The following is a 12,125-nucleotide window of genomic DNA, read 5'->3' as shown; positions in this document are numbered from 1 at the left end:
AAGAACAGAGAACAGGCACACGTCTCTTTCTTTTTCAAGTTTCTTTCTTTTCTCTTTTACTGCACCTCCTGTGCTCACATTTGCCGTTTCTTCTTTGATCTTTGCCTCAATCGTCAAACTAGCAACCAGCAAATATTGAGCCTTTCACTCAAACAGCATCATTCTTTATCCACACGAAAATGTATTATTGTATTATTCTGCCTGCTGTAGAGTTTGAATGAAATGGGGTTTAGATACATGGATCTGGTGTGGGGCTAGAGCAGGAGATGAGAAAAGCAGGCAGGCAGTCCTGGCAGACAGACAGACAGACAGAGAGGGGGGTTATATATAGACTAAATAATTAGTGGTGCAGCCAGACTGAGAGAAAGGCGAGGCGATCTGGGCCTTGCTATAGCCACTGCTTAGACAGAAAGGGAATAGGCTGAGGAGAGAGACGGTCCACTGCATTGTCTGAAAGGCCCGTACCTCACAGAGGTGTCAGAAACCATCCACACTTACATCTGGCAAATGACAGCCACAAGGAGGGAGGACTTTAACTAGAAATAATCTGATCTAAAATAGACGCCAATAAGCCTAAAGCTATGCCGCTGGACGCTTGGATTTTGGGGAATGAGTGTCAAGACCAGTTTGCATACTCGTAATGAGGAGCAAATGTGATGCCTTTGCTAATAGATAGTTAAATTGTCCCCCTGCTTGCAAAGCAGATTATTATCTGTTGGCAGTAAGGCAAGGAAATGTTCCCTTGGGATTTAGCTAGGCCCACATCTGCCGGTCAGTTATCAGCTGTCTTGCATCTGTCGCCTCGGTACCAAAGCTGGAAGAAAACTGGGAGAAAAGATAAGAGCGGACCATTTGCATCGTGACTTATTTGAAGGTATTATTGGGAGCACTAGCCCGTCAGTTTCACACAGAGTGCCTCACTCCTCAGGTTGGTCCAGCGGTAGAGGCGTCAGGGGTGTGTGACTTGGAACGCTGCTGTAATACGAGTGACTGGATTCGCATCACGTTGAGGCCGTCGCTCTCCACCCCGCCGATCACGAGAGTGAGCTCCAATTATAAAGCCTTCATTTTGCTCAACGCAAAGTGACATCTCTGCATCTATCTCCCCGCAGTGCTTCACAATGCTTCAGCCACTGTTCTGGAATAAGCCATTGGACTGGCTAGAGCCCTCTCCAATCTGCAGACCCGTGTAGGGAGCCTTGATGCACTCTGAATCACAATTGTCTCACTGACTGCCATATTAGAACCAACATGGTTTATCTCTGATGTATTTAAGTGTGTTCTATGCATGGACACCGGAAGTGCTTTTCAGTAGTATTTATGTGACTGTTTGATTCCTTTGTATGTTAAGATCTAAATCTGTAATCCTCTCCGCATGATCAGCTGTGTGAGGTCAGATATTCTGAGTTAATATCAGCGCTCTCAGAGGGTTCTATTCTCGCACAGTGCTGCATGTCCCTATGGACAGATTGATTAATCATGGCAAGTGAAGTTCCAGTGAGATGGATTGTGAGATGCACAAACGTATGTGCTTTGTACACATACCCAGTCATGCACTCACACACACATGCAGTCACACATTAGTTTTCACACATGCATGCTCGCACCAATCAAATTTACAAAAAAAGGATACAAACATTTCAAAGGTCCCTGTACGCATGGCACTCAAGGGTACAGAAAGCACCTCCTTCTCAAAACAGCTAGGCTGCCCACGACAGCTGAAACAGAGCAGTACCTAGCCAACTGCTTTGCCCTAGTTTTTGTCAGGCACGCAATCTGGAGGTCACACACTGCAAGCCTGTGTACGTGGCCGAGACTGCCGAATATCAGTGCCACCAGCTTGTACCTACACCCGAGGCTGTCCAAGCGTGCCACGAGGGGCTCTTCTTGGCAAAGGCCTGCTCCATGTAGCTGTGAAATGAGCAGCTCACTTCCAAAATGAGCACCTCCCCTTGGCCTCTCCCCACAACAACAATATTTGGCACACAGGAAAACACATCATCATCAACATCAAACCAGCTTCCCCTTACACAAAAAAGTTTATGCATGTGTGCTGTTGGTGAGACTAGGGCTGTGGCGGTCACAACATTTCGTCAGCCAGTGATTTTCAAGCAAATAACTGTTGGTCACACGGTAATTGACCGTTAATTAACATAAACACATTTAGCATCTGCTGGCTTCCTCACATAGCCTACAAGACACTGATGCAGACCTTTGGAACATCTAGATTTTAAAATGTGGAAGAAATCCATGTAATATAGCCTACACCTTCACAATAAATCCATTATTTATTTTAGACAGGTATAAAGAAGCATTACATTGACATTTACGTCATTTAGCAGACACTCTTATCCAGAGCGACTTACAAATTGGTGCATTCATCTTATAGCTAGTGGGATAACCACTTTACAATATGTTTTTTTTTTTTTTTTTTTTGGGTGGGTGGGTGGGGGTAAGGGGGGTAGAAGGATTACTTTATCCTATCCCAGGTATTCCTTAAAGAGGTGGGGTTTCAAGTGTCTCCGGAAGGTGGTGAGTGACTCTGCTGTCCTGGCGTCGTGAGGGAGCTTGTTCCACCATTGGGGTGCCAGAGCAGCGAACCGTTTTGACTGGGCTGAGTGGGAACTGTGCTTCCGCAGAGGTAGGGGGGCCAGCAGGCCAGAGGTGGATGAACGCAATGCCCTCGTTTGGGTGTAGGGACTGATCAGAGCCTGAAGGTACGGAGGTGCCGTTCCCCTCACAGCTCCGTAGGCAAGCACCATGGTCTTGTAGCAGATGCGAGCTTCAACTGGAAGCCAGTGGAGTGTGCGGAGGAGCGGGGTGACGTGAGAGAACTTGGGAAGGTTGAACACCAGACGGGCTGCGGCATTCTGGATGAGTTGTAGGGGTTTAATGGCACATGCAGGGAGCCCAGCCAACAGCGATTTGCAGTAATCTAGACGGGAGATGACAAGTGCCTGGATTAGGACCTGTGCCGCTTCCTGTGTAAGGCAGGGTCGTACTCTCCGAATGTTGTAGAGCATGAACCTACAGGATCGGGTCACCGCCTTGATGTTAGCGGAGAACGACAGGGTGTTGTCCAGGGTCACGCCAAGGCTCTTCGCACTCTGGGAGGAGCGGCTGGTATTCACGTCGGGTGAGGTTGTGTTTTCTCTAGCAGGAGGTAAGCTTGGCTTCTTATATGGTGTTGAGTAAAGCTTAAACCATGTATTTAGATTGTAGGTAGGTAGGTAATGTAGTTAGATATTGTAGGTAGTTTATTTAGGTAGTTATTGTAGGTAATTATAGGTAATTATTGTAGGTAAGTATTGTATTCGAGTGAGCCCAGTGAGCACAAGGCTAGCTAACCTAGCGGGTAGCTACTGGTAACTTTTAGCAACGGTGGATAGTTGTTTCCAATGTTATTTCACGCTTAAGAGTACCTGTAATTAAGCCAGCTAGCTACCTACCATTCAGCTGTTTTTCTAACCTCATTATCTGAAGCATTAACCGATAGAGCTAGCTAGCTAGCGGGTAGCTACTGGTAACTTTTAGCAACGGTGGATAGTTGTTTCCAATGTTATTTCACGCTTAAGAGTACCTGTAATTAAGCCAGCTAGCTACCTACCATTCAGCTGTTTTCTAACCTCATTATCTGAAGCATTAACGTTAGGTAGTTAGTAGCTAGTGTACTTAATTACAGCTACTGATTGCAGAAAACCACCCAGACAGCTGGCGTCGGGTAAGTTTGGCTTTATGCATAGCTTGGGCTTTGTCGAGTAAGGCTTAAACTATGTATTTAGATTGTAGTTGGGTATTGTAGCTAGGCATCGTGGGTTGTTGTGGGTAGTTGTTGTATGTAGTTATTGTATGTTACTTTTGTATTTGGCGGTGCCGGGTGTAGCACGAAGCTAGCTAGCTAACTCACCTCCTGGACTAGCTGATTAGCAACGGTAGCAACTAAATACAATATCCTTTTAGCCAGCTACATTCGTTCGCAGCGACGTCGTTTTTCAAACAAAGTCAACACAGCAGCCATTGCTAGCTAGCCAACACTACCAGCTAGCTGTACTGTAGTAGCTAAATACAATATCTTTGTGCAAGCTTGCCAACGTTTAATTATTGCTGCGTTATGAAAGAACTAGACACGGACACGAATTATCTGTTTAGTGTGTTAACACACTATTGGTAGTTTGTTGTAACCAAGTATTGGTGCTAAACTGTGTGTTATTGGATGCTAGCATGCTAGTTAGCTATGGCGTCATAGTTAGTTAGCTGAATAAAGTAAGTTGAGTCTATTCCTTGAAACATTGAACCGCTGTAGTTTACAACAATTCTAATTTCTAAAGTGGAAGTTGGGAGAGTTTTATTCGGGTGGTTCAGTGAAACAATTATAGTTTCTGAGGTGGAAGTTGGGAGAGTTATATTTTTTTGGTGAGGGAGGCCCTGCTCTCTCCTTTCCCAGATGTTTAGTTCATTTCATTCCGATCTCCTCTGCATTATTGTAGCCATCTGCTACAGCCTGTCAACTATGCCTCTGCCTATCCTTGTGCTCTCCTCTCCGCACAGGCTACACAAACGCCTCACACCGCGTGGCTGCTGCCTCTCTAACCTGGTGGTCCCTGCACGCACCACACACCTGGAGTTCCAGGTCTCAGGCAGCCTCTGGAACTGCCGTTCTGCTGCCAACAAGGCTGACTTCATCCCAGCCTATGCTACCCCCCAGTCCCTCGACTTCCTGGCGCTGACGGAAACATGGATTACCACTGAAAACACTGCTACTCCTACTGCTCTCTCCTCGTCTGACCATGTGTTCTCGCATATCCCGAGAGCATCTGGTCAGAGGGGTGGTGGCACAGGAATCCTCATCTCTCCCAAGTGGTCATTCTCAATTTTTCCCCTAACCCATCTGTCTATCTCCTCATTTGAATTCCACGCTGTCACAGTCACTAGCCCATTTAAGCTTAATATCCTTGTCATCTATCGCCCTCCAGGTTCCCTTGGAGAGTTCATCAATGAGCTTGACGCCTTGATAAAATCCTTTCCTGAGGATGGCTCACCTCTCACAGTTTTGGGGGATTTCAACCTCCCTGCGTCTACATTTGACTCATTTCTCTCTGCCTCCTTCTTTCCACTCCTCTCCTCTTTTGACCTCACCCTCTCACCGTCCCCCCCCTACTCACAAGGCAGGCAATACGCTTGACTTCATCTTTACTAGATGTTGCTCTTCTACTAATCTCACTGCAACTCCCCTCCATGTCTCCGACCACTACTTTGTATCCTTTTCTCTCTCGCTCTCCTCCAACACTACTCACTCTGCCCCTACACAGATGGTAACGCGCCGCCGCAACCTTCGCTCTCTCTCTCCCACTACTCTCTCCTCTTCCATCCTATCATCTCTTCCCTCTGCTCAATCCTTCTCCCTCCAATCTCCTGATTCTGCCTCCTCAACCCTGAGGGAGGGAGGAGAGCGAGAGAGAAAAGGATACAAAGTAAAGGTCGGAGACTTGGAGGGGAGTTGCAGTGAGATTAGTAGAAGAACAGCATCTAGTAAAGATGAGGTCAAGCGTATTGCCTGCCTTGTGGGTAGGGGGGGACGGTGAGAGGGTGAGGTCAAAAGACGAGAGGAGTGGAAAGAAGGAGGCAGAGAGAAATGAGTCAAAGGTAGACGTAGGGAGGTTGAAGTCAACCAGAACTGTGAGGGGTGAGCCATCCTCAGGAAAGGAACTTATCAAGGCGTCAAGCTCATTGATGAACTCTCCAAGGGAACCTGGAGGGCGATAAATGACAAGGATGTTAAGCTTGAATGGGCTTGTGACTGTGACAGCATGGAATTCAAATGAGGAGATAGACAGATGGGTCAGGGGAAAAAGAGAGAATGTCCACTTGGGAGAGATGAGGATTCCTGTGCCACCACCCCACTGACCAGATGCTCTCTGGGTATGCGAGAACACATGGTCAGATGAGGAGAGAGCAGTAGGAGTAGCAGTGTTTTCAGTGGTAATCCATGTTTCCGTCAGCGCCAAGAAGTCGAGGGACTGGAGGGTAGCATAGGCTGAGATGAACTCTGCCTTGTTGGCCGCAGAACGGCAGTTCCAGAGGCTGCCGGAGACCTGGACCTCCACGTGGGTCGTGCGTGCAGGGACCACCAGGTTAGAGAGGCAGCAGCCACGCGGTGTGAGGTGTTTGTATAGCCTGTGCGGAGAGGAGAGCACAGGGATAGACAGCATGATATGAATAAAATGTTTTCTATTTCAGAAGAACAGAATAGCATACTCTGAGTTGTCCTCATGCTAGGTCCTGATCTGGCTATGCCAAATGGCTGTGGTCTACACTAGTTCATTTAGCAAGATTTGCTTTTAATTCCGTGGCATTATTTTATAGTATGAAGAGTACAGTTGAACAAAGCTGAATAAAATAGAAAGGATATTTTCTCCAAACGATTTGAGGGAGTGCGCACATAGGGCTATTCTGTGTTGAGCGGTTAACAAAGAAATAGGTATTTCTATATGCTTAATTTAGAGATATTAATGTAACTTTAGTTGTTCTACAAACGTTGGGCTATATGTGTAGATTTGTAATACTTTGTAAGGCTGCATGATGCGACCCTAATGATGATTTGAAAAAAGTTGCTTGAAAGGCATGAGCTCTGCTTAGTTTTTTTTGCTCAGGCTGTACACACTACATCAGTCACTCATTCACAATTTGACAAGCACTTGATAATGCCTCGAATTCCACGGCGGCATCCCCATTGTGTGGCCGTAATACACCCTAAAACAATCCATACCTTTCGCGGCCAGTGGCCGTTGTGCTCTTCTCCCTGTTAGCTGAACGCTCCAAATCACCTCTCACTCACATGGCTCTCCATCACGTGATCGGGTCTTTCTCACAGGCTACAAGTGAAGACAGACACATCGGAAGAACTGTCCACATTTACTTGTCGTCAGCCAACAAGATGAGTAGACCTAACGAACAGCAAAAGCACTAGCCTATGTCAATCTACTATCCCCCATAATACAAAAGTTGACCTATTCTATTCTGTGAGATAAATAAATATTCCATACATAGTCTGGGACAGTTGTGGGATGCGATTGATCCCAAATTAATACAACCATTAGCATTAAAAAACATTTTTTACACAATGTGGCTGACGCAACAGATCAGAACGTTTAGCTTAAAATGTTGATAAACTATTAGGCTATTTCTTCACATGGTAGTAGGCCATAAGCGCGAACGCTCCATTAGCGGATAACACCATTATCAAAAGTGACCGCAAATGCAATTATGCATGTAATGCTTTTATTATAAAGGTGCATTTTCATGGTGAAAATTATCTTCCCCAAACTTGAAACTCACATGCTGCTTATGTATGCCAGTTAGGCTGTACACCCCTTGTATTATTAAAGACGATGAATGTGCTTAATTTTTAAGAAGTTATTTGGCCACTTTAGTTGTGATACAAACCTTATCAAAACATATAAGCCTATGGGCTAGGCTACATGAGGTGTGCGACTATGATTAGAAAAAGTAGCAAAAAAAAGGCATTGTTTCTTATGCTGGGCATCATTCACAAGTGATAATATATAATTCACAAATGATAGGCTAATATTGTAACCCATCAGACTATTATTTATTAAATCTTGTCTTTACCATATACTAAATAATATATGTGTGAAATTTGTTTTGATTTATAATGGACCATTATCATAGACCTGTATCAAAACAGGGGCAGCGGGAAAAAATATATGTCATCTATGCACTTAAATAGCGAATGGAGGACGCTTTTTGCGCGGTTCATTTTCATGCCAGCCAGGTAGGCCTGTTGTAAATATAAGCAATGTGCTTAATATTAGGAAAGTTCAGAAATAAATATAGTAGGCCTAGCCTATAGAAAGCTGATGGGATCCTCTTTTTAGGCCATCATTCTGTTTTCTCGCACAATTGCATAGCCTATAGAAATGTTGCGCAACATGAGCTCATGGGCTCTAATGAAGTGTTTGATTAGATTTTCGATTACATTTGCATTGATGTCAGAGTGATTAGAGGGACAATAGAGTGCTGAGTACAAGGCAGTTAGCAAGTTTGGTAGGCTACTAATGACCATCAGCAGCATCGGAGCTTGGAGAAGCCTGATTACCGTGACTAAACGGTCACGTGGAATTTGACTGCCTTCATGACTCGTGACCGCCGGTGTGGCGGTAATACGGTCACCTCAACAGCCCTAGGTGAGACCACTTTTCTCACCTCGCTGGCTATCGGGTCAACAAGGCGGTCATGTCTAGCAATGTACAAATCATTGTATGAACAGCAGCCATTCACAACATGGGCAATGGACTCCATTACATTTGACTCATGTAGAATACATAATGGGTCATGGTTTGCAGGGTACCAGAGTGCTAGATTGTTTTTTGTTAGCAAAACTTCCATCCTTGCCTTAACAATAAAGGTGAGAATGTCCTCGCCAATGGCAGCATTCTGGTACATGGAATGGGAGACAGAGTGGTCAGCACAGTCCACACACACACGCACACATAGTCTCCCTTCCCTACTGTGCAGTATCGACCCATGCTAAAAGGCTGCAATACTGTAATGGAGGAGTCGGAGAGAAGAGTTGGTTTTCGACTGACTTAGGAGAGCCAGCCCACACCCAGAGGTGCTTCTAGAAGCTTAAGCTTAGGCATGGGTGGCCAGAAATCCATCAAGGCTTTTTAACCCAGCTTAATGCAGTCTCTATTTACTCAGGATTCTCATGCCTAAGTGGATATTTCATACTGTCTCACAGACACATGACGGGCACGTTTACCCAACACTCTCAACCCACGCTCCTCATCCACGTACAGTAGCTGCCAGTGTTTCCTGTCTGATGTTTGTGTTGTTGTTTGGAAAATGAACTTCTTTATCGTCTGATCAAAGTAACCCACCGGCATTGTTATTCTGCTGGTTGACAGGGCTGTTGAGCTGACGGTTACATCTGATGAGCGCGTGATAAATCCCTCACAGCTCCACCATGACAGTGTGCTCATCTGGGCTAGGTGAAGGGTCACAGATTCCTGTGTGTAACGTGTGCCAGAGTTAGGCCAGGTCTGTTCGAACATATAGAGCACGCGTATAGAGCACACACGACACAGACACAGGGCCAGCCTGGGTATTTCAGTTTAGGTGACACATTGAGATGTTTTCAACTCCATTCGCTCAGTATATGGAGAATCAGAAATTCAGGAAATGGTAGATTAGGGAAATGTGAGCTATCCCTTTAAACATGGCTATAGTTATTCATTATTATTAATAATACTATATGTAGTGTCTTCTCCCTTCCTCTCCTAATTTTGTTCTATTTCTGTAAATGATGACAATGCTTTTTTATGGCAACCTCTGCAACTACCTAGCCTGTTGTTAGATCATGAAACCAATGAGAGCATATGTAATGAAAACGTTTTTTTTTTTTTTATGCAGACGCTAATGAGTGGTTGTCTAATTATGTTCATATTGCTGAGAAAGGGAGAGAGGAGAGAATAAATATAGAGGAAATGTGGGAAAGAGCAAGAGAGGAGGAGAGGAAGACAGGAAGATATTTGTAGATAAATACTCTGATTAAATAAAAACACAATTCCTTCCTGTCTAGTTTGAAAGCAGGCCAATGATGTAAATAACCCCAGAGATATGAGACACTGTGTGTGTGTGTGAGTGTGTGTGTGTGTGAGTGAGTGAGTCTGTGTTATTTTCCTCTCCCTTTGTTAGTAAGGACTTGACAGTGCATCAGTGTATTATTATGCACTGTTTTTATGGTCTGCAAATACAAATGAGCTATGATACTCTAGGGCATATTTCCGACAACACGTGCAAAAGTTCTAAGCAGGAGTGCAAGGCGGTGGGTTGGGCTGATTTGGAGTCGCTGCAGAGTTTAACTCTGCTCTCCCGCTGAGAGGTCAGCCGTGAAGGAACAGTTTAGAGGGGGATAAATCTGTCATCCGGCCATCCGTGTAGCTCAGTTGGTAGAGCATGGCGTTTGCAATGCCAGTGTTGTGGGTTCAATTCCCACGAGGAGCCAGTATGAAAATGTATGCATACACTAACTGTAAGTCGCTCTGGATAAGAGCGTCTGCTAAATGACTAAAATGAAAAGTACTCTAAGATGCTACTTTTTTGTTGTTGCTGTGAATAGAATAGAATTAAGATGAGAATATTATAGTTAAGTTGAGCATATCATATAAATTGATAGAATAAAACAGGATCGAATACAGTCTGGAATAGAGTAGAATCAATTGGCTACTCCATTGTGGAATGTGTTTCGTCATTCCACATAACTGTTCTCTGATTTTGATTTCATTGTTGGTAGGTTGTTCTATAACCTACCATATGATAGCGTAGTTTTTCTCAAAACATATCAAGCATATACACTGAGTGTACAAAACATTATGAACACCTGCTCTTTCCATGATGTAGACTGAATACATGTGAAGGCTATGATCCCTTATGGATGCCACTTGTTAAATCCACTTCAATCCGTGTAGATGAAGGGAGGAGACAGGTTAAATAATTATTTTTAAGCCTTGAGACAATTAAGACATGGATTGTGTATGCATGCCATTCAGAGGGTGAATACAGTGAGGGAAAAAAGTTTTTGATCCCCTGCTGATTTTGTACGTTTGCCCACTGACAAAGAAATGATCAGTCTATCATTTTAATGGTAGGTTTATTTGAACAGTGAGAGACAGAATAACAAAAAAAAATCCAGAAAAACGCATGTCAAAAATGTTATAAATTGATTTGCATTTTAATGAGGGAAATAAGTATTTGACCCCTCTGCAAAACATGACTTAGTACTTGGTGGCAAAACCCTTGTTGGCAATCACAGAGGTCAGACGTTTCTTGTAGTTGGCCACCAGGTTTGCATACATCTCAGGAGGGATTTTGTCCCACTCCTCTTTGCAGATCTTATCCAAGTCATTAAGGTTTCGAGGCTGACGTTTGGCAACCTCGAACATTCAGCTCCTTCCACAGATTTTCTATGGGATTAAGGTCTGGAGACTGGCTAGGCCACTCCAGGACCTTAATGAGCTTCTTCTTGAGCCACTCCTTTGTTGCCTTGGCTGTGTGTTTTGGGTCATTGTCATGCTGGAATACCCATCCACGACCCATTTTCAATGCCCTGGCTGAGGGAAGGAGGTTCTCACCCAAGATTGGCCGGTACATGGCCCCGTCCATCGTCCCTTTGATGCGGTGAAGTTGTCCTGTCCACTTAGCAGAAAAACACCCCCAAAGCATAATGTTTCCACCTCCATGTTTGACGGTGGGGATGGTGTTCTTGGGGTCATAGGCAGCATTCCTCTTCCTCCAAACACGGCGAGTTGAGTTGATGCCAAAGAGCTCCATTTTGGTCTCATCTGACCACAACACTTTCACCCAGTTCTCCTCTGAATCATTCAGATGTTCATTGGCAAACTTCAGACGGGCATATATATGTGCTTTCTTGAGCAGGGGGACCTTGCGGGCGCTGCAGGATTTCAGTCCTTCACGGCGTAATGTGTTACTAATTGTTTTCTTGGTGACTATGGTCCCAGCTGCCTTGAGATCATTGACAAGATCCTCCCGTGTAGTTCTGGGCTGATTCCTCACCGTTCTCATGATCATTGCAACTCCACGAGGTGAGAACTTGCATGGAGCCCCAGGCCAAGGGAGATTGACAGTTCTTTTGTGTTTCTTCTATTTGCGAATAATCGCACCAACTGTTGTCACCTTCTCACCAAACTGCTTGGCGATGGTCTTGTAGCCCATTCTAGCCTTGTGTAGGTCTACAATCTTGTCCCTAAAATCCTTGGAGAGCTCTTTGGTCTTGGCCATGGTGAAGAGTTTGGAATCTGATTAATTGATTGCTTCTGTGGACAGGTGTCTTTTATACAGGTAACAAGCTGAGATTAGGAGCACTCCCTTTAAGAGTGTGCTCCTAATCTCAGCTCGTTACCTGTATAAAAGACACCTGGGAGCCAGAAAAATCTTTCTGATTGAGTGGGGGTCAAATACTTATTTCCCTCATTAAAATGCAAATCAATTTATAACATTTTTGACATGCGTCTTTACGGATTTTTTTGTTGTTATTCTGTCTCTCACTGTTCAAATAAACCTACCATTAAAATGATAGACTGATC

At 44.5% G+C, this 12,125-nt stretch overlaps 1 protein-coding gene across 3 annotated transcripts in view; it reads left to right on the top strand.

Moving 5' to 3' along the window:
- LOC121562277 (leucine-rich repeat and fibronectin type III domain-containing protein 1-like protein) overlaps positions 1 to 12,125 on the top strand; it is a 143,215-nt gene that overhangs the window by 71,604 nt on the left and 59,486 nt on the right. The window lies entirely within an intron of this gene.

The sequence above is a fragment of the Coregonus clupeaformis genome, chromosome 5, assembly GCF_020615455.1.
Source record: "Coregonus clupeaformis isolate EN_2021a chromosome 5, ASM2061545v1, whole genome shotgun sequence".
Lineage (NCBI taxonomy): Eukaryota > Metazoa > Chordata > Actinopteri > Salmoniformes > Salmonidae > Coregonus > Coregonus clupeaformis.
The sequence above is the reverse complement of the archived record's forward strand: the minus strand, read 5'-3'. Positions and strand labels throughout refer to the sequence as shown.